The sequence below is a fragment of the Podarcis bocagei genome (genome assembly GCF_964188305.1).
Source record: "Podarcis bocagei genome assembly, chromosome: 12".
In the NCBI taxonomy this organism is placed as follows: Eukaryota; Metazoa; Chordata; class Lepidosauria; order Squamata; family Lacertidae; genus Podarcis; species Podarcis bocagei.
In genome coordinates, this window is record NC_138137.1 from 47,028,041 (window position 1) to 47,053,564 (window position 25,524).

General features: G+C 43.9%; 1 protein-coding gene and 2 long non-coding RNA genes across 5 annotated transcripts in view; 2 read left to right on the forward strand and 1 right to left on the reverse strand.

Annotated features, from left to right (window-relative positions):
* Window positions 1-2,797: 2,797 nt before the first annotated feature.
* Window positions 2,798-23,165, reverse strand: LOC308569758. 3 transcript variants are annotated; one of them, XR_014000816.1, is made up of 4 exons: window positions 23,059-23,165; window positions 20,854-20,918; window positions 3,528-3,656; window positions 2,798-2,935 (listed from the first exon to the last, which is right to left on the reverse strand). It is a non-coding gene; the product is annotated as an uncharacterized lncRNA (long non-coding RNA). The 3 variants fall into 3 exon arrangements; XR_014000817.1 differs by lacking the exons at window positions 20,854-20,918; window positions 23,059-23,165 and adding an exon at window positions 21,862-22,380; XR_014000818.1 differs by lacking the exons at window positions 20,854-20,918; window positions 23,059-23,165 and adding an exon at window positions 6,397-9,643.
* Window positions 3,652-5,719, forward strand: LOC308569803. The gene is made up of 2 exons (XR_014000869.1): window positions 3,652-3,725; window positions 4,780-5,719. It is a non-coding gene; the product is annotated as an uncharacterized lncRNA (long non-coding RNA).
* Window positions 23,074-25,524, forward strand: part of LARP4B (La ribonucleoprotein 4B) — a 59,381-nt gene continuing 56,930 nt past the window's right edge. The window contains exon 1 of the mRNA XM_081163615.1: window positions 23,074-23,239. The gene's annotated coding sequence lies outside the window, so the exon portion shown is untranslated. The remainder of the gene's footprint in view (window positions 23,240-25,524) is intronic.

The window sequence follows — 25,524 nt, forward strand, 5'->3', positions numbered from 1 at the left end:
TTTTTGTAATCTGTCATCTTAATGCTTTAATGATTTTCTCCCCCAGCCCTGTTATCAGAACAGACCCAGCCAAAAGATAAAGAGCTGGATCTGACTCCGTAAGCAGTATTTCAATCAGCTGCACCTACATATATTATTGACAGCAGCCATGCTGCCTAGGGCTGAAGTCAGGTGCAAGAGCTATCGCTAATATCCAGTTGTACTGCATACCAAAAAGAATTCAAGCCCATCTCCTAAGTCTCATTTGGATTACTTCACTTCTGGGAACGATGCCAATAATTATGCTGTTACGAGAAACAGTGCAACAGAGTGCTGAAATGCAAGACCAGGAAACCCTGGGTTCAAATCCTCACCCAGCCATAAAATCATAATACTAATTACAAATAATAATGTTATTATTTGTACCCCGCCCATGTGACTGGGTGGCCCCAGCCACTCTGGGTGGCTTCCAACAAATATAATAAAACAGCAACCATTTAGAACTTCCCTAAACAGGGCTGCCTTCAGGTGACTTCTAAAAGTCAGATCGTTGTTTATTTTCTTGACATCTGGAGGAAAGGCATTCCATAGGGTGGGTGCCACCACCGAGAAGGTCCTTTGCCTGGTTTCCTGTAATTTTGCTTCTCGCATTGAGGGAACTGCCAGAAGGCCCTTGGAGCTGGACCTCAGTGTCCAGGCAGAACGATGGGGGTGGAGACACTCCTTCAGGCATACAGGGCCGATGTTTTAGGGCTTTAAAGGTCAGCACCAGAGAATCATAAATTGTGGAGCTGGAAGGGACCATGAAGGCCTTCAAGTCCAACCCCCTGCAAAGCAGGAATATTTTGCTTCCCATGCAACAGATAGTTAAAAAGCCAAAGGCCTTTTTAAAAAAGGAATGTCTTTGCCTGGCAACTAAAGATGTGTAATGCTGCACATTAGACCAAAATGTCTGCAAATCTTAAAACAATGAAGAGATGCAATTTGGTAAAACACAATTTTATTTTGTTAAGTGCTCTAGATTGCATTGTTTTCTCATGTTATCATTTTTAATTGCTGTTATGGCCAAGGGCCTCAAAAGCAGGAAGTCACTGGACCTCTGAAAGAGCCCAGTTCCTGCCATTTCTTTTGCCAGACACCTTGCTGGCTAAAGGCTGGTAGATGTTTTCTCAGTGGGAGCTGATGGTTTAAGAAACCAGGATATTTCACTTCTAGTAACAAGGGCAGCCCTGGTAGCAAACTATCTGGGAACCTCCAGACTTTTTTGGGAGGTAGGGATTCAAGGGCAACCTGTTTACAGTTTGGTAAGTCCAGGAGGAAATGCATTGATACGTGTGGGATGAAAAAAGACTAACGAGAAGACATACAGACACCCAGCAAGCAAATCCGGCCATTAGTTAAATTTGCTTCCTTGCCAAATGTCCGGTCACAGACGACTCTGGGGTTGCGGCGCTAATCTTACTTTACAGGCCGAGGGAGCTGGCGTTTGTCCGCAGACAGTATTTCCAAGTCGTGTGGCCAGCATCCGCTTCTGGTGCAACGGAACAGTGAAACCAGAGCAGTGCACAGAAACACCGTTTACCTCCCCACAAGAGCGGTAACTACCTATCTACTTGCATAGGTTGTCAGGAGCTGCGGCCGAGCAATGGGAGCTCACCCCGTCGCAGGGATTCGAACCACCGACCTTCTGATTGGCAAGCCCAAGAGGCTCCGTGGTTTAGACAACAGCGCCACCTACGGCAATTTCCCACACACTAGCTAGCTTTTACTTATTTCCTTGTTCCTGTGCCTTTAACTGCACTTAATGTGATCAAGCCCCTCAAACTTTTCCCTTCTCTTGATCCCTAAGCCAGGAAAGGCTTCACTTGACTTTAAGTCCTTCCTGTCAGCCCTTTTGTGTCTCACTGTTTTCTTCCTAGTGAGGGACCCACCAGCCTGCCTGCCTTCTTAAAAAGTTTTCAATACAATTCTCCAGCTAGAGCCCTGGGCTTTTATGCTGATTGAGGTCAACTGGGATCCACCAGCTACGAATGACCCCAATCAATTTTCTCTTAACTCAGACTATTGCTTTACACTCACACAGTTAGCTCAGAAGTCTTTTCTATCTCCCCAGATGCTCTCAAAGACTTTTATACTGACAACAGGACTTTCCCCACTTTCTCTGTGCTTAACATCCCTCTACACAGAATGCCCTGAATTTCTCAAGTGAAAGTCATTATCAAAAATATTTCTACTAATCTGAATGAGAGCTCCCGGTGACTGAATTTTTAAGCCTAAGGGACACGCTGGTATAATTCAAATTGCATTGAGGTTTATGTTAGAGTTGCTGCAATAGAACCTCTGGTCAGGACCTTACAAAGAGTCGAAACGTATTTGCTCTTCACCACAAGAATGAGTTTCAAAGCTTTACTGAGGAACAGTTTTAAAACAGTTACAAATAAATGTTTACAAAATATTTAGAAGAAGAAGAAGAAGAGTTTGGATTTGATATCCCGCCTTTCACTCCCTTTAAGGAGTCTCAAAGCGGCTAACATTCTCCTTTCCCTTCCTCCCCCACAACAAACACTCTGTGAGGTGAGTGGGGCTGAGAGACTTCAAGGAAGTGTGACTGGCCCAAGGTCACCCAGCAGCTGCATGTGGAGGAGCGGAGACGCGAACCCGGTTCCCCAGATTAGGAGTCTACCGCTCTTAGTAACACATTGCTCTTAAGCAAGCAAGCAAGCAATGTGGTCTTGTCTTCTTTTTAGTCCCGAATACAGTTCAGGACTAAAAGAATTTTCCTCTCTGTGCCCCCAGAGATAGATCCTAAGCAACTTGCTTCTTCATCATCCCAGAACTGAGATTCTGCTGCTCCTGGCTCCATTGCTGACAAAAATACTGAGTTCTCGGGTCTCATTTCCCTGTTGTAAGAGATCTGCAGTTCCGTTTCTGGATGAATCATCAATTAGCATAAAGGCTGAAACGGAAACATACAAACCTTTCTGCCGCATTTTCCAGAGTGAAACCTCCCATGCCTAATGAAAATGTCTCTTTGCAAAATGTTTTCAAACACAATGCATACAAACTTTACATTTTATGCATATTAAACTTATATCTTTAACAGTTTCTTACAACCAAGTGGTATATCATTTTTATAAAATAGATCAATAAACAATCAGGAGATCAAAGAATTGGAAGGGACTCAAAGATATAGCCTAGCCTACCCCACACCCCAAACTCACAACAATACTTTGAAATTTTTCCCAAGAGGAGAAAAAAACCCCACCAACATTGAAACAGTAGAAGCAGAAGTAAGTTTGAGGATATACACTTACGAATCGCTCATAGCCTTGACTTGGAGGATAACATATAAACTTTTACTTAAAGATTTATTCCAGTTATATGCCCCTTATATATGCCAAATGTTGCTTCCCTAAGATTCATCTCTGTCCTTGGCATTTTAAGAAAAAATTGTTGTGGGGTATTACTGCATGTTTTTAAATTTAACACCTTTGAATTACTGATAAAAGCTGAGGCTGAAATATCTAACAAAATAATTATGTCCTTACCTGATTTGTCAATCACTTCTTTTCTCATATGTTTTCTGTGTGAGGTTGCATCCTCCTAAGGATCCAGAGCTCATCTGAATGCATAACCATTCCACCGTTTTTCATTCCATTTTTATGTGGATAAAGTTCCTGTGTACCAAAGAAAGTTACAAATCCATCGACAAGCATATGCAAGCTTCTACAGAACAAAAAAAGCAGGTATTCAACACTGTGAATTTAAAGTAGCTATCACCTTGAGTTTATTAAGGACAAATCTACAGGGGGCATTTGTCCTAATGGCTTGATGTGGAATCTATTCCATACATAGGAGCTAAAAAGCTTAATTGGGCAAATTGAAAGCTTGATCTTTGACTCTACACAATCTGAGTGTAAGTAATGGCTATACAGAGGTTAATTTTCTCCATCTCATAGGCAAAGAGGTTTCTCTGTCTGTGTTGTCTCCTTTAGATGCAGAATGTGAGCTGTCTCTATAGGATGCCAGTTTATATTTTTTGAAACCATTCCAGCTGCCTGCCTGCATCAGTATGTATGGGGCAGTGGTTCCTAAGTTATTAAAAACCAGATTCTCTCATTTGCAATTATCGTTACAAAAAGGCATCAATACTAATGAGCCAAAGAGCTTTGGAGTGTAATGAGTATGTCACTCAATGGATTATAATGCACTTACGGCAGCCTGACTACTCCACTCTCAGGAACGCAAAGCATAACACACATCAGCCAAGGATTATTTCCTCCCCAGCTCTGAAATAACGTCCCACTTTGACAAAGTAGAGATAAATGCAGATTGTGCTCAAGGCCTGCAAATCCTACAGGCAGGGGATTGTCCATACCACGAGGCAACCCTAGGCAGCTATGCAGAGCCACACTTTAATTTTAGAGAGAGAGAGCAGTGTTTTTGTTGTTGTCAATGCACGCGACAGAACAGACAGAGCAGGAGAAGGAAAGATGCTACCAGGCTAGTGGTAGAAGGAGACAAGTAAAAATTAGGTAACAGAACACTGATGCTGTTACCAGCTTAAAATGCAGCTAGGTTGCTGTTTTTATAAATTCAGATCAAATCAGGTTCAGGGAACAAACGCATAAGAAATGGCAGGATAGAAATAGGATAGATGTGGATTGTGACTAATGTCATATGCACACTGCTTTTCAAACCAGAGGTGGCAGTGCACTATGTGAAGAGTAAATGGGAGTAAGAGAGAGGTTCATTGTGTTGTGGGCTGCAGTCAGCTTCACCACCCACTACATCTCTCAGATGTAGGATTGCCAGAGTTCCGGGTCTGACCTGAAGTCTACAGGTTTTTCCTGGCCTCCTCCAGATGGCAGGTGGAAGGCTTTAATGTCCAGGAGCGTGGGAAGTACAATAAATAATAATAATAATAATAATAATAATAATAATAATAATAATAATAATAATAATGTGACTGTACATGCAGCTTGCAAGCCGTGGAAACTACAGTGGTACCTCGGGTTACATACGCTTCAGGTTACATACACTTCAGGTTACAGACTCTGCTAACCCAGAAATAGTACCTCGGGTTAAGAACTTTGCTTCAGGATGAGAACAGAAATCGTGCAGCGGCAGCAGGAGGCCCCATTAGCTAAAGTGGTGCTTCAGGTTAAGAACAGTTTCAGGTTAAGAACAGACCTCCGGAACGAATTAAGTACGGTACTTAACCCGAGGTACCACTGTACTGTGTCAGCTTTGACAATAAAGAGTTAACTATCTGCCATGTCCATTCCTTTGGCTGGGAGGCAGGGCCTTGATAATGGACCACTTGAAAACCAATGAGGATCTTGAAGGACCACTTAGTGATTTTTCTGCCTCTTGTAGCAATTACAATGCGCTAGATGCTGTATGATTTTTAATTGCATTTTTACTGCATCATTTATTCGTATATATAGTACCCTGCTGCATTAAAATTTGGATTCCATGGAATACAATAAAATGCAATATAAGAAATAAAAGAAGCAATAGAAACACAATTTAAAATCAATATGAATATTTAATGTGATGGATGTGCTGCTTCCAGTCTTCAACCTCAAATCCACAGACATGTCAGAGACGGCCTCAAAGAAGCCTGTGGACTCAAGACAACAAATTGGGAGCTCCTGCCATATAGGTTTCATGCTACTTATCACCTTGTTTCAACCCTTTTGTCTTGAGAAGATTAAATCATTGATGAGTTGCAGAATGACCTAAATTGGTTGCAAAAAGAATATTAGCACCAGGCAAGTAGATGGTGAAAAGTTTAGGCTTAAGGTGGGACCCAGGTCTGAAAAGACTGACTTTTTCTAGAATGGGGCTCCTAGTATTCTCCTATCCTGGTCCCAGTCAGATCCAGATCTGCTTTGTTTGATAATGGCTAAATGATATAGATACCCTTTGACCAATTAATAAAAATGGGAACTTCATGAAATGAAAACAAAGCACAGCTCTAATAAGAGGTATGACAAGACTCTTGAGTCATATGGAAAAGCTGCTATTAAAGTAAATTCAGCAAGCAGTGAACCATGTTATAATTTGTACTCTCGTCCTTTGCAAGCAGTTCAGTTGCTGAGACCTTGACATTTTGGTGAGATGAGAGTATCAAGCCTAGAAACATAGGAAGCAATCAATAAACAACCACAGCATGCTTGACAGAAAGAGTTGAATGTATGAAAAAGTGTTCCCTTGTTGCAATTAAACATCAAATTGATGGGCATCAGTCTCCAAAATATGCCCACCATAAACCTATGTTATGAACAACAGATCTCCCTGGATTAATGCAAAAGAAGAGTGTTGTGCGCTTGAAGCATATCCGTAGTTATTATCCATAATGGGATTTGGGGCTGTTAGGTAAGCCTGTGAAGCAGTAGGTGGATTACTCACTTCCTTGTTTTCTGTAACTCTTTCCATGGAAATGGTCAAGGTCTGCTATGGCGTAAAATCTTCCTCCTCCTCATTTTCTTCCACATATAGAGGTTAAAACACCAGCCAAGCAGAACAGCTGAATTAACAAACCTTCCCTTGAAGCATATAGAGCTATATGAGCTGGTCAGTCAACTCATTTGCTCAGGACAGAGCTGTTGTTGCTATCAGATCAGATGCTGGTCTACAAGTTGGTAATCTAAGGGTTTAGCAGACAAAGCAGCAGCAGCTGGTGCCCATTGGCACTGGTAGGGCGGAAGGCAGGGAGGCCAACAGCAGGTGGCGCCAGAGTCAATGAGAGGCAGAGCCCATCCATTCTAGTTGTCTCCCCATCCTCCTCCCAACTCAGTTCTACAAGGGCAACGCTGAGTCTAAGGAGGGGGAAGCTGAAAGCCAGAACCACCCCTTAGACTGGTAATGGAAGGCAGGCAGGTGGGGGCTGGCTGAAGGCAGACGGAGGCTGGTGGGGCAGTGCCCCATTTGCTATAATGGAACATCCTCCGCTGAATGTTTCAACCTCCAAACTTCATCTGATGAACTAACGGATGGATATCTAGAAAGAGTACAAGGGCGCACTATTGAGAGAGCCACATTAAGCACATCCAGCACACATTTGAAGAGTGCAACTTCCCCCAAACAATCCCCTTCACAGAGCTACAATTCCCAGCAAATTCCCTTAACAAACTACAGTTCCCATGATTCTTTGAAGAAAGTAATGAGCTTTAAATGTATGGTGTGTACACAGTCACTTTTAGGGAAGAAAGAATGCTCAAGACTTCTCCTTAAATAAGGAATACAAATTTGTGCACAAAACAAATCAGGAAGTGGAACATAAGCGTAACAGAGACAAAGGCTGTGTACCCACCAAACATTTAAAGCACCCCACCTTGAAACCTGGTAATTGTAGTTTGCCCACCATAGAGCTGCAATTCCCAGCACCCTTAACAAACAACAGTTCTCAGAATTTGAGAAGGGGGAATATTCCTTAAATGTATGGTGTGAATGCAGTCAAAGGTTTTTGTGAGATGTAAGTGGCACCCTGTTTGCGTACAAATATCCGTTGCAAACTTAGGGCAAATCACCATACAGTACTTCAGCATTAACTTTCATTACCTATAAAATAAATGTGAAATATTTACATACTTCAAACCATTCGTTGTAAATAATGATCATAAACCAGTCTGCACATATAAGAAGCAGTCGAAACCATTTAAAATTGTTATGGTCATTGGTTGATAGACAGGACTGCATGTGAAGGGAAAGGGTTAAAGTCACTTTGGGTTGTTGTTTTAAACAGAAAAACAGCACAGGCACCTTCAAAACTAAAACTTATTGCAGCAAGTACTTCTGTAAGTAAGATTCTGCTTCATCAGAGGTAATGTTTAACCTGGCCATTTCCCCCGGATTTATCCTGCTTTTTCAGGGAAGCACTTTCCCTTCCTCTGACCGAAAAGTAGCTGATCCTTTGCTGAATCTAAAGGGCATAAAACAGTCTCTAGATCAGCCTGGGAGTGGATCAAGTCTGGCAGTTCAAAAGCAGATAGTCCCAAGCAAAGCAACACGGTTTACTCACGAGTATATATCTATTAAGATAATGCTATAAATACACGCCACTGGTCCAGTCTGACAGCTCTGGCTCAAGAGGGTGTGACTCTATTGAATTGCTGTCATGCTGCAATTAAGATGGGTGTGCTTTGCCCGGCACGCCACTGTGAGCTTCAGTGCTTTGGAATGTCTCCTTGCACACACCTCCAAGTAGCCCTTCCGCTTGGGAGTGTGAGATAGCAGCCTGGGAGTGAGCTATCAGTGCCGATCAACCGAAAGACCAAAAAATGATAAAGTCAGCAACCTCCTTCTTGAGGATTGTGAAGTGATGGCAACAGCCATTACTGAATTCCCCCGAAAATGCTCAACCCCCCACTGTCTGCATTAATATACTACAGACTAGCTGACGGTGCACTCCGCTCTGCTTGCTTTTATGGCTCTCCATTTCATTCTCAGGCTGCCAGGCGGCTCTGCTGTCAAAGCAGAAGATGGTCATCTGCCCCGCAGCAGAGAAACCAAGAGGGTCCCAATAATCAATACCCCTCCTTCAATCTTAGCTATGAGTGCATATCCCCGTATTTTGTCCTTCAATCTCAGCCAACACTGTTCCTTCCTCTACCGTGGGCTGCAGTTAGAACGTCATTCTATGTCAAATGTCCAGTATGCATCTAAAAAAAATATCATATTTTATATTCCACCACTACCACCCAGTCTGGCGGCGACACCTTAAAGGCAACAAATTAAGAGACATTTCTGGGAAGGCAGCCAATACTGGTGGAGGCCAAGGGAGGAAATCAATCTCCAACAATGAAATAAATTAAACACTGCCGCTATCTATCAATATTTGTCTCTGGCTCCAGCTAGCAGTGTTGAGAAAACAGACGGGCTTGTTTTCAAAGATAGTAGCTGGAAATGGGACTTTGCCTGTGTGACGAAAGGGCACTCGTTGCAGAGAGAAGTTAGTCATCATGATAGGGGACAAGCCTTGCAAAAGAAAAGGACACACACACAAAAAGGATTGGAGATCTAAGGTGGAATTGGGTCTACGGTAGGAGAAAAGATGGGAAAATGAAGAGATTGTCACCTGGTGCTTGGAAAAAGACAAGTGGGTGCCAAAAAAGCGAGAGAACCCCCGAGAGGAGCCTCTGACTGGGATCTCAAAGTGCAGGCAGGTACCCTTTCTTGCTTTGGGTGGGTGCAAAGCCAGGAACTATCAGGGGTCAATACAGGGAGCATGGTCTGGAGGCAGGTCGAGGTCCAAACATGTGGCATGTTGTGTGTGTCAGTAAACAGCTAGGTGGTCAGGGGATACACAAGTCTATAAGGTAGACACTGATCCAGCACTCTGTATCTGGCTTTTAAGTCAGAGCACTTCAGAGTCCCACCCAGACCACAGCAGCTGGTCATCAGCATTACCCGAGGGATTGTCCACTTGCGAGGAGTGGCTCCCTCTCATTTAGTGTCCCCTGTCTCCGTGCTGTTTCGGCAATGATTTGACAGTTGTCCTCTAAACTAAAGGATAGTGGAAAGCAAGTCCAGTGAGAGGCATGGCCTCGGGAGGGTCCCAAGAGGCAGACAGAAAGGTTTGGCTGGCTGTATTACATGTTGCTGGAAACCACAGGATGGGAGAGTGCTCTTGTGTTTGAATCCTGCTTGCTGGTTTCCCACAAGAGAACAGGATGCTGGACTAGGTGAGCCTTTGGTCTCCCATGCCTAAGGTTCCCCCTTTATACACTATGTTGGATCTCTTTGTAAAGTGATATATTCTTCCTGACAGTGTTTTGTTGCATCTTGTAATTTAATTAATAAAAATATTTAAGGAAGCTTTCTTAAATGTCTTCCATCTCCTCTCTGTTCATCTAGAGCAGTGATGGCCAAAGCTTGGCCCTCCAGCTGTTTTGGGACTACAATTCCCATCATCCCTGACCACTGGTCCTGTTAGCTAGGGATGATGGGAGTTGTAGTCCCAAAACAGCTGGAGGGCCAAATTTGGCCATCACTGATCTAGAGCAAGGGTAGCCAATGTGTTGCCATCCAGTCATTGTTAGATTCCAGCTCCTATCAGACACAGGCAACCTAGGCACTGGTCAGGAATAATGGAAGCTGAAGTCCAACATCAGGAGGGTACCACACTAACCACTTCTGCTCTAAGAGTTCATTGGCTGCACATCCCTAAAACCCTGCCCTGCTATGATCCATTGGTTTCTGTGAGACCTACTTTCAACTAATTGTGCTTTGCATCAGAGCTAAAGGTAAGGAAACCCATAAAGTAAGGTGGAACAGCTTGCAACTTAGCCGCTGACATTCCACAACTTTTGCTGACACACAAAGACACTCGAGCATGCCAAGTGCTAGCAAAGCCTTCACTCGCTTTTAAAAATAACTTATGAGCGATTCAGTGATTAAAGCACAATAATTTTAAAACGTAGGTTTTCAGCACACAAACATACTTTTAAAGTGGGACAAGGTTGTCATTTCAAGCAATTAGCTCATTATTCTTGTGACAGATTGACGATGACCTTTTATATGCCATCACATTATGGAAATTAGTATCTTCATTAAAAATGTAATAATAACCCCCCTTTAGGAGCTGCAGAAGTCACTTGTTCTCAGTTGGCACAGGCAACATTTAACAGCCCCGTCAGATGAACAAAGCAGAGCTTTGTTAAGTGGTCTTCTGCTCCCGTTCCCTAGAGCAGGCTACTCAACCAGAGGTACACATCATGCTGATGACTCCATGGATGTGTGTCATGCTCTCGTGGGTGTCTAGGGTCCCTGTCCCAGGTGATACAAGCCTCTTAGCAAAGCACTCACCAGTGAGGGGCAAGGGTGTAGCAGAGTCCCAACAAACTAAGGTCAAGCATGGAGACTGAGTCTAGGTCCAAAACATCATGCAGAGTCCAAGTCAGGCAACAGTCTAAGATCATTCAGGCAAGGTACAACATTGCAAGAAAGGTGGGTGGGGACAAGAATCAGGCACAAGGAGCCAGAGACCAGTGTTGTTCTGAACAACTGGAGGGCTCAAGAGGGAGGACCTGATATACGCTGGCCTCCTAGCCTAAAACCTAGCCAATGGGTTTCAGGGGTTTCTTAATCCTGAGTCTCATGACGACTCTGGGTCTGTAGATACATGTTATGCCGTTACTGTTTGGCTTGGATAGGGACCTTTTGGCACCAGCATTCTTGAGTCCTGTGGGGTAGGTTTGGCTTCACCTCCTCTTACATCTCTTCTCTGTTCAGAACAGATGTGAGGGTGGGCTCCAATTAAATGTGGGCATTTAAGTGGAGAAAGGGGATCAATGTAGGAGAGGCTGAACCACTACTCAGCAGGAAAAGCAAACAGTCCCTTTTTTTTTTGAGAGGATATTTACTGCCAACCTTGGCTGGAGCCATAGGAAGTACCAACAGCACACTGGCACCCACAGGTGCCACACTGCTGACCCCATGACTTAGGTCAACATCTGAAATGATGCTTTTCCTTTCTGGGAACTCTCCTAGGTCCTGCAGAAATCAAGATCCACCCCATATCTGTTATCTGTTGCCTAATACTTGCTGACTAGCTCGAGATGAATGTGGCTCAGCTGGAATAGGCATCCAGTCCTGCTCGACGCTCCATACATTTTCCTCCCAGCTGCCACGGTTCATTCATCTGACAACAGGAGTTGCATGCAGCCTGGCTCCATGGAAACATGGTCAAACACCAGGCCAAGTGACAATCTATTCCCTTAGAAAATTCTTTCCTTAATCAAGAAAGAGCTCTTTCATGTACTGCAATATTATAATCCCAAACGAGATTAGGAAGTGCTCGCTGTAATTGTTTGAAGTTAAAATTAACAACGAAAACTCATTAAATGTTTAAAATGTCAAGGAAGGGGAATGGCGTTTTGGAAACTTTCTCAGAGTTAGCCAGTATAGCAATCAAACTTTACATGGGTCATGGCCAGGAGCTTCCTCAAGACCATAAGGGGATGCCATGACATAGCTGCAGCAATGGGAGAAAAATATAAATTTAAGGAGAGAAGTTCAGAACAGGATGACAAAGGCAGATGAGAGGTATCCTACGCAGGGCTTAAGTACGCTAACATTCGCACATCTGCAGGCTAAAATAAACTGAAGAACAGGTTTGCAAATAAGAACACTCCATGATTTTTATACATTATGGGCTACTGGCGTTCCAGTCATTCATCCACGTCTATCACTACAGTACAAATTCCACACTGCACTACCGTGCAATCCAGCTCTCCCCATGGACATCTTTTTTTAAGTAGAAGTCACAGGACAAGCACTATTGATGCTGCTGAATGGTCCTCTATTGTACTGTGCTTTTGCTCCAATGAAGCAGAACAAACCCTTATTTTTCTTTGTTTATCGGAGGTGGGAAAAGATGGGGGCAGGGGGGAAAGTAGCATAATGGTACTGCCTGTCCAACATAAAAACACAATCCATGCAGCTCCTGCTCACTTCAGACACACCAGGACTAATAAGGCGGGATTGGAATTATGTTAAATGGAATTGAACTCCTATGGAGCTCATCAGATTCTCTTAGCAAAGTAAGCTGATAACACACAGTGTCCAGATTTTACCAGCTTTGCTCTAGAGCCACAAAGGCTGGAATCTCTCACTCTCTGGTTTAATGAAAGCTTAGATCCTGCTTCAACCTAAAGGCAGTCTCTTGAAGAACTTAGCAGCTCATGAGTCACAATCGCCCTCTACCACAGGGTAGCCTTTGGGTGCTTCCACGCTGTTGCTATTTTCGAGTGAGATTCAATCAGATACTGGAAAATTGAGGCTGCACTATTAAGGTTGATAAGTGGTCTTCTCCCACCCCCCAAAAAATAATTTTTGGGGACTTTTTGCAATATGGAAAATGACAGGAAAATTCACTGGGAAGTGTAGGATAACGATTGCTTGATGCAACATCATCAATAGTCAATGTCATGTAATCTCCTTGCAAACAAATCAAGATGCCCAGTAAAATAAGTTGCCTGGAGACACCATTCATTCATTCATTCATTCATTTATTAGAATCATTGTACCTCACACTCTTTAGCGCCCCAAAGGCTCCCAGAGTGACTTACATACAATGACCAGCTTGCATAGTTCTGGGGTTGGAGTTGCCTGATGGAGCTGGGCTTTTAGCTCTGCTTCCCATCTCCCCCACTGATTAAAGTGGCAATATCCGCAATATATACACAAGGACATGCAAGTAATACACGGACCTCAACTCATCTGAGGACCTTAATAGGTGGAACAGAAAGGTCCCCAGAGTCAAACTGTGGCTGTTTACAGGTTAATATTTATTTTTAATGCACAAGATTATTGAACGGCAATATTTTGTCACTCTAATCTGTAGAGAAAAATGACTAAATGGCTAGCCAAGGATATGGAAGAATCAGGATCAATGCGTACCATCACCAGGCCATGCTAGTTGCTTTCTCAGGATCAATGCGTACCATCACCAGGCCATGCTAGTTGCTTTCTCAGGATCAATGCGTACCATCACCAGACCATGCTAGTTGCTTTCTCACTCCTTATTTATCATGGATCCTGTTTTGGTCTCTCCTGTAAACCTTTCACATGTGGGTTGAATAATGTGCAGGAGTGATGATTGGGGGTGGCCCAGGAAGCCTGAGGCATGGGTCTTTTGAACTGGGCCCCAGACATTCTGGACCATCTTAATTTGCTCAGAGGCCTAAATTTGTATCTATGCATATAAAGCAAGAGATGTAAGTTTTATGCAAATAGGCTGTGCCCTGAACTGTTAAAGTACCTAGCAACATCTCTGGTTAAGTGAAACAGAAATTGCTCATAGCAAACAGTTGTGATAACCCATTTCTTATTACTGTGGAACCAGAAATAAAAAGGGACTGTCGCAGAGAGACAGGTAAATCTGTCAATTTTGGTTTCCAATTTTTCCAGTCTTAAATTCAGTTCTCCACAATTCCTCATCAGTTTGTGATCTTAGAAAAAACCCTGCATTTTTGTGCAAAGTGCTTTGTTTGTATGCAATGTTCTCGAACACAGTGCCTTTTTGTAAGCTATTTTCACAAACATATATGCATTTTTATGGCTATTTTTACCATAGTAGATACACTTTTGTACACATTAATTTGCTGGGGAACTGAATTCTAAATTCGGAGAAGTGAAAATTTCCAACAATGGCTATGTTTTTGTTTGTATAGGGTTTTGGAAAGGTCTACTTTATATGCAAACTGAACTGAATTTCTTCCCTATACCTATCCTCACATGCAAGCTTGGTCCTGTGCTCAAATTTATTTACTAAACCTCAAGGGAAAAAATGTACTGCTAAAGTCATGTTACATAACACAACTGGAAGAAAAGTTATGCTTCCCTAGGTGGGACCCAACCTCTGAAACTGAGCTAGTATTTGTTTGAATATTTAAAAAATGTAACAGCAATGTCTGTGAGATGGGATTATGGTCTGGGAGACTTTTTTCTTAAGAAGAATGAATCAAAGCATCGTTACTCCACATATAGTACAAGGCAGATATTACTTAGGAAGACACTGATAGCTAGCTACATACAATTTACTGTCCCAACCAGGGATGCCTGGATCAAAAGTTGTGTGTAGCCAGTTCAGTGGTGCTCAGATGTGGAAGCATCTAAATCCACATGTAGCAGATGCATTTGGGCACATGGATGTCCTCTGCTAGACCAGGGCAACTAACTATGCCTGGCATGCAGTGCCAGGACCTGAACAAGGGCTGGGTAGAGCACTCAAATTAATAAAAGCTAGAAGTTGGCTGGCAGGCAGTGAGGAATAATCATCTGACTTCCCTACAGCTGATGAGAAAGCAGGCCCTGTGATTTAGACAGGAGGAAAAGGAGGCGGCGGCAGATGATCAGAAGGAAACCAGACCTCCCACCCAGAAGGGTTTTCTACTGATTTCTGTGCTGGTTTGTTTTCATATGTGTTGTTTTAGTTTGGGACTGTAGCTATATTTTATTGTTTCTAAATTTATGAACTGCTCAGAGGACATTGCTAATAGCCCATCATATCTAAATGCTAAAAATAAATAAGCCAAGCTCACTTCTGGTACTGGATACTAGCAGGAGAGAAAATCTTATGGGGGTAAAAGACTGGAAGGGAAGGATCACGGGCAGGGAAGGATTTAATACCCCAACTGCACAGTCTTTTTGCTTCAAAAATCAGACCTCCTGATCCTACTTTATGCATGACTGGGAAACAACCCAGTATACCTGAAGGAGCGTCTCCACCCCCATCGTTCTGCCCGGACACTGAGGTCCAGCGCCGAGGGCCTTCTGGCGGTTCCCTCATTGCGAGAAGCGAAGCTACAGGGAACCAGGCAGAGGGCCTTTTCGGTGGTGGCGCCCGCCCTGTGGAATGCCCTCCCATTGGATGTCAAGGTGATGGACAACTACCTGACATTCAGAAAACATCTTAAGGCGGCCCTATTCAGGGAAGCTTTTAATGTATGATATTTTAGTGTTTTTTGGTTTCTGTGGAAGCCGCCCAGAGTGGCTGGGGAAACCCAGCCAGATGGGCGGGGTACAAATAATAAATTATTATTATTATTATTATTATAACCATGTTTAAATATACAAAGAGTAAGTCAGACCACTAATATTTGTCCATTTTTGAGTGTCACATTTTAAAATGGATGGAGACAGCTTGGAGAAAATATACATAGAAGCATAAGAAAATACAGTCAGGATGTAAGCTGGGAAATGTGTGTTCATTATGGAGAGCAGAAGATTAAAACTGCAAACATTTAAAGCTATTTAAAGATGGCAGTATTTAATGTAGAATGAGAGGCAAAGGTCACAATCCAGCACAGATTTGAATCAGTTGCCTTACATAGCACCTACCTATGGATTTTTACTTGAATGTCAATCTCTCTGTGTTCAGTGGCACTTACACACTTGGAAGTTCGTCTAGGGCTGCGGTCAGAGACTGCAGTTCTATGCGTGAGACACGATGGCAGGGGTGGGGAGTTTGTAGCCCTCCAAATGTTGCTGTACTCCAACTCCCATGATCCCTGGAATGGGGCAGGCGGGCGTTGAAGTCTAACAACATCTGGAGGACCATGGGTTTTTAGCAGTTTTTGTTTTAACTTTGTTCACCACCCTGAAATTTTATGATGTGGCGGTATAGAAATACTTCTATAAATAGGTACCAACAAACAACTAAATAACTGAATATGAGCTGACTTAGACCCTGCAATCTTCACCTGAGGTCATTCTTTGTGTGCCTCCTCCATGAGAGGTCTGGAGGGTGGTAACCTGAGAATGGGCCTTTTCTGCAGTGGCTCCATGCTAGTGGAATGCTCTCCTCAAAGAGGCCGCTTGGCGCCTTTGCTACATTTCTTTAGGCACCAGACAAAATCATTCCTCTTCTCCCAGGCCTTTGTTTAATTAGCCAATCTATCTCAAGAGGCAGCTGAACCTATAGAGAACAGCAGGCAGGAAGACAAACCACTTTCCAGACTACAGCTAGTCTAAAACATTAGGGTGGAATACGGTAGCCTGAATGATCAAAGAAGCCCCGTTTCTGAGAAGAGCTAAAATACAGCTACTTTGCATAACCAGGAATTTTGGAGACTATTGATAGAGCTGGTTCTCCTATCCTGCTCTTATTCTCAAACTTTGTTGCTTTTGGTTTCGAGTTATTTCCTATTCACTGTCTTTTCCAGGCAGAGCTAGAGGAGACTGCTGTCCGAAATCCTGGAGACACACTTGCCATTTAATATGGACAGTACTGAGCCAGATGGGCCAATGCTCTGATTCAGTACATGGCAGATTCCTATGTAAAAACAGCAATAACCATTAAAAGTAATAACTACAACACCCATCAGCTCTGCTAGAGGTAGTCACCATATTGTATTGCAAGGAATTCCCTACATTAATTGGGCACTCAGGATATGCCATATCCAGACAAGATACAGGTCCTGGTCATAGGGAGTTTCAGATGTTTAGGTAAAAAAATTCCTTCCAGTAGCACCTTAAAGACCAACTAAGTTAGTTCTTGGTATGAGCTTTTGTGTGCATGCACACTTCTTCAGATACACTGAAACAGAAGTTGCCAGATCCTTCTATATAGTGAGAAGATGTTTAGGGATATTTAGGGTGGGTCTTCTTTTATCCACGAATATATTTTGTAGATTTGGACTTGCCTAAAGAGAAAAGATCAGGCTTTGGTCAATCCTGCATTATGTCCTCCAGTATACCTGAAGGAGTGTCTCCACCCCCAGCTGAGGTTACAGGGAACCAGGCAGAGGGCGTTCAAGGTAGTGGAGCCCGCCCTGTGGAACGCCCTCCCATCAGATGTCAAGGAAATAAACAACTATCAGACTTTTAGAAGGCCTCTGAAGGCAACCCTGTATTGGAAAATTTTTGATGTCTAATGTTTTACAATTTTTTATGTGCTGTAAGCCACCCAGAGTGGGTGGGGAAACCCAGCCAGATGGGTGGGATATAAATATATCATCCATCATCATCCAAATTAGCTGGAAAGTGCTCTTCCTATGTCTGCCTTTGGAGACAGTCTATAAATTTATTTTGCTTCAGATTGTGTCCACCAGAGTTCTAACTTAAGCCTGCAGATCGGATCATATGGTGTGGTTTACACTACTCTCCTATTATGTCGTCTTCACAAACTACCCTTTTATCCCTGGGCTGAATTCAAAGGCCCATTTTTCAACCTTTAAAGTCATGAATGGCCTGGGAGTGGGATGCCATACAAAAACATTTGAGATCTGAGATTAATGTCTAGGCCCTGCTGTCTATCTGCACCACCACTGTTTTGTTTGGTGGGTTATGTATGAAACACAGGGCCTTTTCTGGAGAGACACTAATCTTATGGAAGTTCCTTCCCAGGGGAAATCCGCCTTGCTCCATTGCTTGTTGTTTTTCACGAGGCAGTTAAGAGTCAACATTTCCAACAGCTATTTTGCTGTTGACTTGTTCATGATTTGATCTGCTGCTTGTGATACAGTTTTCTTTACGCATTGTTTCTTTTTGTTGTTGTTGTTGTTGTTGTTGATATTAATTTGTCCTTTTATGTATGTTTTATATTGTTTTACAGTTGTTTGTAAGCCACTTCGATGATCCCACAGAGAAAAGGAGGGTAAAAATTCCCAATAAATAAATAAATAAATAAAGGAGTACCATTGCTGGCTCTATTTCCTCAAATCATGTCAACATTTCTAGTTTGAAGTGTGCCACTGCTCCATGTTGACACAATCTACACACTACAGGAAAAAGCAAAGTGGGGAGGGACAGCTTCCATTATCTCTGCACTTGAATGGGCCTTCCTTCCTAGTACACATTTGCTGTTATAAACGTCAGCACTTCTGAGTGAGTCACTGGAGGATATTTGATATAAAGCTAAAATAGGAAACTGTATATTCTTCTGATTAAATTGAGGATGGTCAGAGAGGTTTGCGATTTCAGCTGCATCCAACAGGAAAGCTTGTAGGCCACAACAGATAATGCTTTCAGTAGGGTAGTGGCAAAGGAGGAGAGGATAAGGAGAAAAGGTGAAAGGTCAGTGGAACAATGAACTATGTTTTTTTGAAAACAACTACCGGTAATCTGAAAGAACTCAAGTCATTACATTCACCACAAATACAATGATGGCACTTTGCAAGGCACATTTCAAAATCATTATGTCATTATTTATGTGAGAATGTTCAGAACATTACTGAAAAGCAAACAAACAAACAAATAAATAAATAAAATTTAGATGGAAGAAAGTTTATAGAGAACTAGGCTGCATACAGACCCTATATTTAAAGCTCCCTCCCAAAGAATCCTGGGGAATTCTAGCAAGACCAAGAAAGCAGAACCCTCTGCACACTTACTTGGGAAAGCCCCATTAGTGGGGCCATGCAGGTAAGAAGTAGAGTCACACAAAGAGGAACAAGCATGTGTGTATGGCATCAGATGCAGGCAGCATGTTTATCTCCCTACCCAGAACCACAGGAAGCTGCCTTATATTGAGTCAGACCATTGGGTCCATCTAGATCAGGAATGTCTACACTGACTGGCAGCAGCTCTCCAGATGTTCAGGCAGGAGTCTCTCCCAACCCTACCTCAAGATGCTGGGGCCCTCTGCTTGCAAGACAGATGCTCTACCACTGAGCTAAGGCCTCTATAACACCCACAAAGGCATCCTGTGCAAGTGTTTTCTGCTTTTAACTCTTACAGAGTAATGCCTTGCTGCTGGGGACCATTCAGTATGGGTTAAATCTCTCTCCAGAAACACTGCCTGAGTGCAGAGTACGTAGAGGTGCACTGCACCCTTCTAAGGCACATACATCTTGACTGTCATAAAGATAGGCACTTTAATAGTCTAAGCACTTTTCTTAGCAGTTTCTGTTTTTGTCATACTAGCTGCCATACCCAAGGAGTTGAGTGTGCCCAGGAAGATTTTGGACCCCACCCCCACATCAGTAGACTCTACCCACTCGGGCCATATCAAAAACTGATATTAAAAATCTCCCTATTTTCAGTCATGATTTGGCATGGGGCACAGGAAGGCGCTGCTTTAGGAATATAAACCAATGCTCCATTGGTGTGCAGAACTGGTTGCACTGTTCTCTGAATGCTGTCCAAAGTGAATAGCTGAAACATTTGTCAAGAATGTAAGCTGCAAACAAGATGTCTCCAGTTTGTAGCAAATGCCATGGAAATGCTGGGTGGTCTTCATTTCTCTTCCCCATCTTTCCCGCGGATAACGTGGTGATAGCACAGTAGCCTAATTTACAGGATTGTTGGGAGGGTTGCTCACGGTGAAAAACTTTGAATGCTTAAGGGAAATGCTACACAAATATAGAAATAAATTACACATGCTTGTTAACATAAACTGTAACTCCATCCAAGCTGTTTTTCTCAGAATAGACTTTAATAGCTGTTGCCAACTCCCTGTTTCCTCCAGGCGCCACTGCTTCAATGACAGGGCAAAAAGGGAAAGAAGGTCGTGAAGGCTTTCCTCATAAAAGGGTCATTACTAACAGCATCTTGACCTTTGTGTACAAAGGTTTCTCAAGAGTGAATGAATAAAATCCTTCTGTCTTATATTGTGACTAATTAGGCAACGCTAGCAAACTTAATCTTAGCATCTTCTTGGTTAGTGGGTTAGTAATTTTCTCTTCCAAGTGAGTAAAGGAGAAACATTTAACCAAAACCTGACTTTTTTCCTTTCACTTCAGGTTAGGGCTAGTAAAACATTTGTAGGGATAACTTATTCTTTAACATTTCTTGTATGGCTGAACTAGTCTGCTTATTTTGCAGGGTGGTGGCAGCAGCAGAGGAACCTACTATTTCATTGAGTTTGGCTTTTCTATTATTACTTTGGAATTTAACTACAATTATGGAAGACAGACAAAAAAATAAAATTTAAAAACAGCCTCTTTATTCATATGGCCATACCATAAACAAGTTATTCTTTAGTAGGTTGTATAGCATCTCATATTGCTTTGGAAACTTTCAACCCAATATTCTTAGTTCCATCACATTTTAGGGCAAACGGTGCCAACAGTACACAGTTTAATTTGTAACAATTTCCAGAGAGATAATTTAATCTAATCTGTAGCATTGCAATTTTAAGGACATACACCTGTATTAATTAGAAAACACTAAATTTATCTTGGAAAATTATAATACCTCAGTATAATTTTTTTTAAAATTGTAAGTGTGAAAATGGTACGAGACACTTGGAAGAGAGATTCTTACTATCTCATAGCAGAGTTGGCACAATGACGATTGCTCAAAGCACATTAAAATTTTATTAGACTTACATCTACCCATAACCACCTTCCCCAAAACAAAACTTAGGCTAGAATAAATCAGAGACACTTAGCTTTGCAAGTAAGTGAAGATTGTACTCACAGAGTTTCAGGAGTTACAGCAAACAATTGTTGATAGTAGAATAAAGAAGGAAAGGTTCCAAACAACTTAAGAAAACAAAAGAACTTGATTTCCTTACAGAATAACCATGCAGTCTGCAAGCTGTAAACATCTCTTATTTTGCTGACATGGTTTTCCTTCAGCAGGGAGCCATCTGCATGACTCCCTCCTTCCGGGAAGGCAGAGAGAGAAGGGAAAGGGAGGAAGAGGCAAAGGCTCCTGGGAGCCTGTTGAACCCTTCTCAATGGGAATTTAAGCTCAGTGCTTGGGTTAACTCTTTCATGCAAGTCAATACAGTGGTGCCTTGCAAGACGAAATTAATCCGTTCCGCGAGTCTCTTTGTCTTGCGGTTTTTTCGTTTTGCGAAGCACAGCTATTAGCGGCTTAGCGGCTATTAACGGCTTAGCGGCTTTAAAAAAAAGGAAACAAACTCGCAAGAACTTACGTCTTGCGAAGCAAGCCCATAGGGAAATTCGTCTTGCGGAACGACTCAAAAAACGGAAAACTCTTTCGTCTAGCGAGTTTTTCGTCTTGCGAGGCATTCGTCTTGCGGGGCACCACTGTAACTGTGTTGTTGTTTAGTCGTTTAGTCGTGTCCGACTCTTCATGACCCCATGGACCAGAGCACGCCAGGCACTCCTGTCTTCCACTGCCTCCTGCAGTTTGGTCAATAACTGTATATTGCAACAATAACAAATCTTGTTGATCTCTCAAAAAGCTAATCTTCAGGTAGCAGATGATGACAATGCTGGGGGATGGGACAGATAAGGTTGGCAAGCTAAAACACTTCTGTATACCAAGAAGCAAGTTCCACTGAGTACAATCTATTTTAAAAGTTTATTATTTAATTAGTTTATGAATCACTTCCCATGAATTTAAAAAACAGTAGAAACCCAACGTGAAAACTATTATAAAATATAAACGCAGTGAAAAACAACAACACCAGCACATACATAAAAATCAATCCAAACCTAAAGGCAAGATACTAACTTGGATTAAGGTTTTAGAAGGCTTTCTCTCAGGACATGGCCAGTCTACAACTCTCACTGCCCCTGACTATGTTCTCTGGGGCTGAGGGGGGTCCAGCAACAGGCTCCTTACGCTGCAGTGCAGTATGACAGCATAAACCATTTAAAATCGGAGAGAGCAGCAAATCACCGCCTTCTCTAGAAATTGGGCCTAGTCTTTCCTGTTCATAGTTATGCTGGGGGGGGGGAGCAATCTGCTTCCAAACTAGGACTGACTAGGCCCCTTTTCTTTTTCTAGTCGTTACTAAAGGGGCTACGGCAGAGTCCTAGAAAGGGAGAGCTGCTGTTGTTGATCGCTCTTTTTTAAATAATTATTTAAAATTATTTAAACCGAGGGAAATGTGTGACCGAACTTATTTATTTGCGCGGGCCCAACGCCGGCCCTTTCAAAACACCCTTTCCTACGGAAGCCGCACGGAGGACAAGCTTCCTGAATCAGCGGCCGTAAATGGAACAGCTCCCAGAGAGAGAGAGAGAATGTGCTAACCGCTACTAGAGCCTTCTGCGAATTCCTCCTCCCGGCCCCCACCTTCGCTCTCAACTCATGAAAGGGGCACTGACGTCACCCGCTCACTTTCCGCGCGGCTCGCTTCACGTCACGCCGCGCCCCGCGCGCCGTCCCTGCCTCCGGGCCAATCACACGCGGAGAAGGTTACCGGCCTATTTCCACCCCTCCCTCCCTCTCTCCCTCCCTCCCCCTTCCCACAGCCTCTCTCTTTCGCCTGAGCGGAGGGGAGGAGATAGTGCGCGAGGCGTTTTTCGGGGAGGGGGGAGAGGGGGCGAGTCTCCAGGCGTCGACCAATATCTTCCGCCGCCGGGGGAGGGACTTCCGCCCGGAGCCGGAAGCGGGGCTCGTGGGTCTCCCTGGCGCTCTCTCTCTCTCTTTCCCTCGCGCTCCGTCTCTCTCTCTCTCTGTCTCTCCCTCTCATATGCGAGCGAATTGTCTCCGCTGCTTCTTGGCGCCCAGAAGCCCCGGGGCCCGGACACCCGCCGCCGCCGCCCTCTCTTCCTCCTCCCGCCTCTCCGCGCCCTTCCCTCTCCGCTTGTCGCTCCTCCTCCCCGCCGCCGCCGCCGCCGCCGCCACTCCTCCTCCCCCGCCTGGGCCCCGCTGCCGCCCCCCGCCGCCCTCTCTCTCCGTCTTTCTCTTTCTCTCTCTCACCCCTTCCTGGGATTCGGCAGCGGCGGCGGCGGAGGAAGAACGAGAAGGAGGCGGCGGCGGGAGACGAAGACGGAGGCCGAGAGGAGAAGCAGCAGCGGCGGCAGCGAAGGATCCCTCAGGCCGGCCTCCGAGCGCGATCCCTCCCGGCCCGCCGGGGCCTTGCTGGCTGTTGGCTTGACAGGTGAGTGGAGGCCGCGTTCAGCAGCAGTCAAGTGGCAGCAGCAGGGCCGCCGCCGCCGCTTCCTCCCGTCACCGCCCCGAGCCGCCGCCATTTTCTCACCCGAGGCCGCTCGCGGTGGGGGGCGGGGCTGGCCGCTGCAGGGAACTGGCCCCGGTTTCGTGGCCTTGCTCCTGCCGGGAGCTCCGCACTGCGTCGGCTTCGGCCTGGTCGCCGGGAGGGAAGCGCTGGGCCCGGCGGCGGCGGCATCTTCACGTGTTTCGTTTCGTTTCCTTCTCCCTCCTACACCCTCGGATTTGGTGGGGGGGGGAGAAGGAGGGAGAGATCGCCCTTTTAAGTTGATCCCCGGCTGGCCGAAAACGGAGGACACCCCACCCCCATTGGGGACCCGCCCCAAGCGGCAAGCCAAAGCTCCCCCTCGCTTCGTTTCCTCAAGCTCCCCCCAAACCCCCACCGCCATAGTCCTCCTTGACTCACACCCTTATCTAAAGTTAGGAATTCAAACACACACGCCCTTCTTCCATACTTGCAATGGGTATGATTTAAGTGTGACAGGAGGGTGGCTTTCTACTGCTTTCCCAGCGTCTCCGGGCCGTGATTTTGATCATTTGGCGACTTTTGCCGAACTTTAAAGCAGGCAGTGAGTTTGCTGCAGTTCAGTTGAACGCGGAGGTCTAGGGGGGTCTTGTGTCTAAATGGTTGGCTCTCTGTAGCTCTGCATTTGAAAACATGGTGTGAGATCGTCTGGGTCTGAAGTTCAGTAGCTGAGAAGGTCTGAGCCTTCCTGATGGACTGAGGAAATATGTCAGTTCCGTGTACTCACTGCGATGAAGTGGATTGTGTGCTGCTGCTGCTGCTTTTCTTTTTCTTGCAAGTGCCATACTTTTTGTGCTATTTATCCTAACCTAAGAGTGAATGAGTTTTGGAAGTCTTATGTTATGATGATACTTCATAACTGCTCCATTCCTGCCAACTTTCATCACTGCACAACCAGCTCAGCCTTTTGCTGCTGAGGATACTGTGTGCTGTATAAGATAATAACAGAGCCATTTAATAGCCACTCTGATAGGTTTCCTGTTATGCCATTTCTGGTTTCACTCTAGTTTCTCTAATTTAGCCATTTCAGGTGGCAACTTAGGTCTGCGTTGCTGGATGCTATTCATTTTAATAACAGTTTTGCCTAATAACATTGACCACTGTGATCAAGAAACCTGTGGCCTGCCACAACTCTCATCCCTGATCATTGGCAATGGTGACTTGGATTGATGAGAGTTGTGGTCTTCCAGATATTGATGGGCTACTTGTTTCTCTTCCATGACCTACAGACATTTGTTGAAAGTAAACTTTATGCAAATGCCTAGTCAACTGGTTACTCCTTTGAGGTTCTTGGGAGCTGTGACTTCAGCTTTTGTGTATAGATGTACTAACAGAGTACTTTGTTAAAATGCTTTTTGGACAGTAGCATGGTTGCAATCACAATCTAACTTGCAAATATGAGAGTAGGCAGTATGTTGAATGTGGCTCATAGAGAGTAAACTAGATTTTTCCCAAGGTATGTAAAGGATTTCCTGTTTTGGTGTAAATATGCTGCATTTGCATCATGGGGTTGATCCAGACTAAGATGGTTTCATTTTGTTCTCAATGAAATCTGGGACAAATTAATAATGACTTTACATATGTCCCTTTGATTTAAGTGCCACTCAGGCTGGATTTAGCCTTTGTGTTGGACTGCCTGTCCAACAAATTCTCTGCTTTCTATCAATTGTGAAAGTTTATGAAATAGATCCTTCTATCACAAGGCCAGAATTTTGGTTCAGGACCAAAGCTACAGGGACAGCGAGATTGAATTTTGGCAACCTTGAGATACAGAAGGTGAAGCCTGAATATTTTAGTTCTTGGTTTGTGGCTCATATGGTCTGGTTTTGTTGGACTTCATCAGAAGACTAAACAAATTTGTACTAAAAGCCTTTAGTCTGTTCAGAGAAGGGAGACTACATGTAGCATCATTCCAAAGACATTTACAAACCACTTCAATACAATTCTTACTTGTCTCTTCCTTGTGTCTCCATGGCTGGTGCTCTCTTCAAACTTTTCAGTGGAACCTAGAGGCTTTCTGGGTATCTTTGCCAAAAAAACCCCCCACCCCTTCAGTTTAATGTAAAACATCTGCTTATCTATTATTATTATTTATCACCATCATTATTATTATTATTATCATTATTATCATCATCATCCCCACTCTCTCAAATAAAGCTGATAAGCTATCTAACTGTTGGACTTAAGCGGTA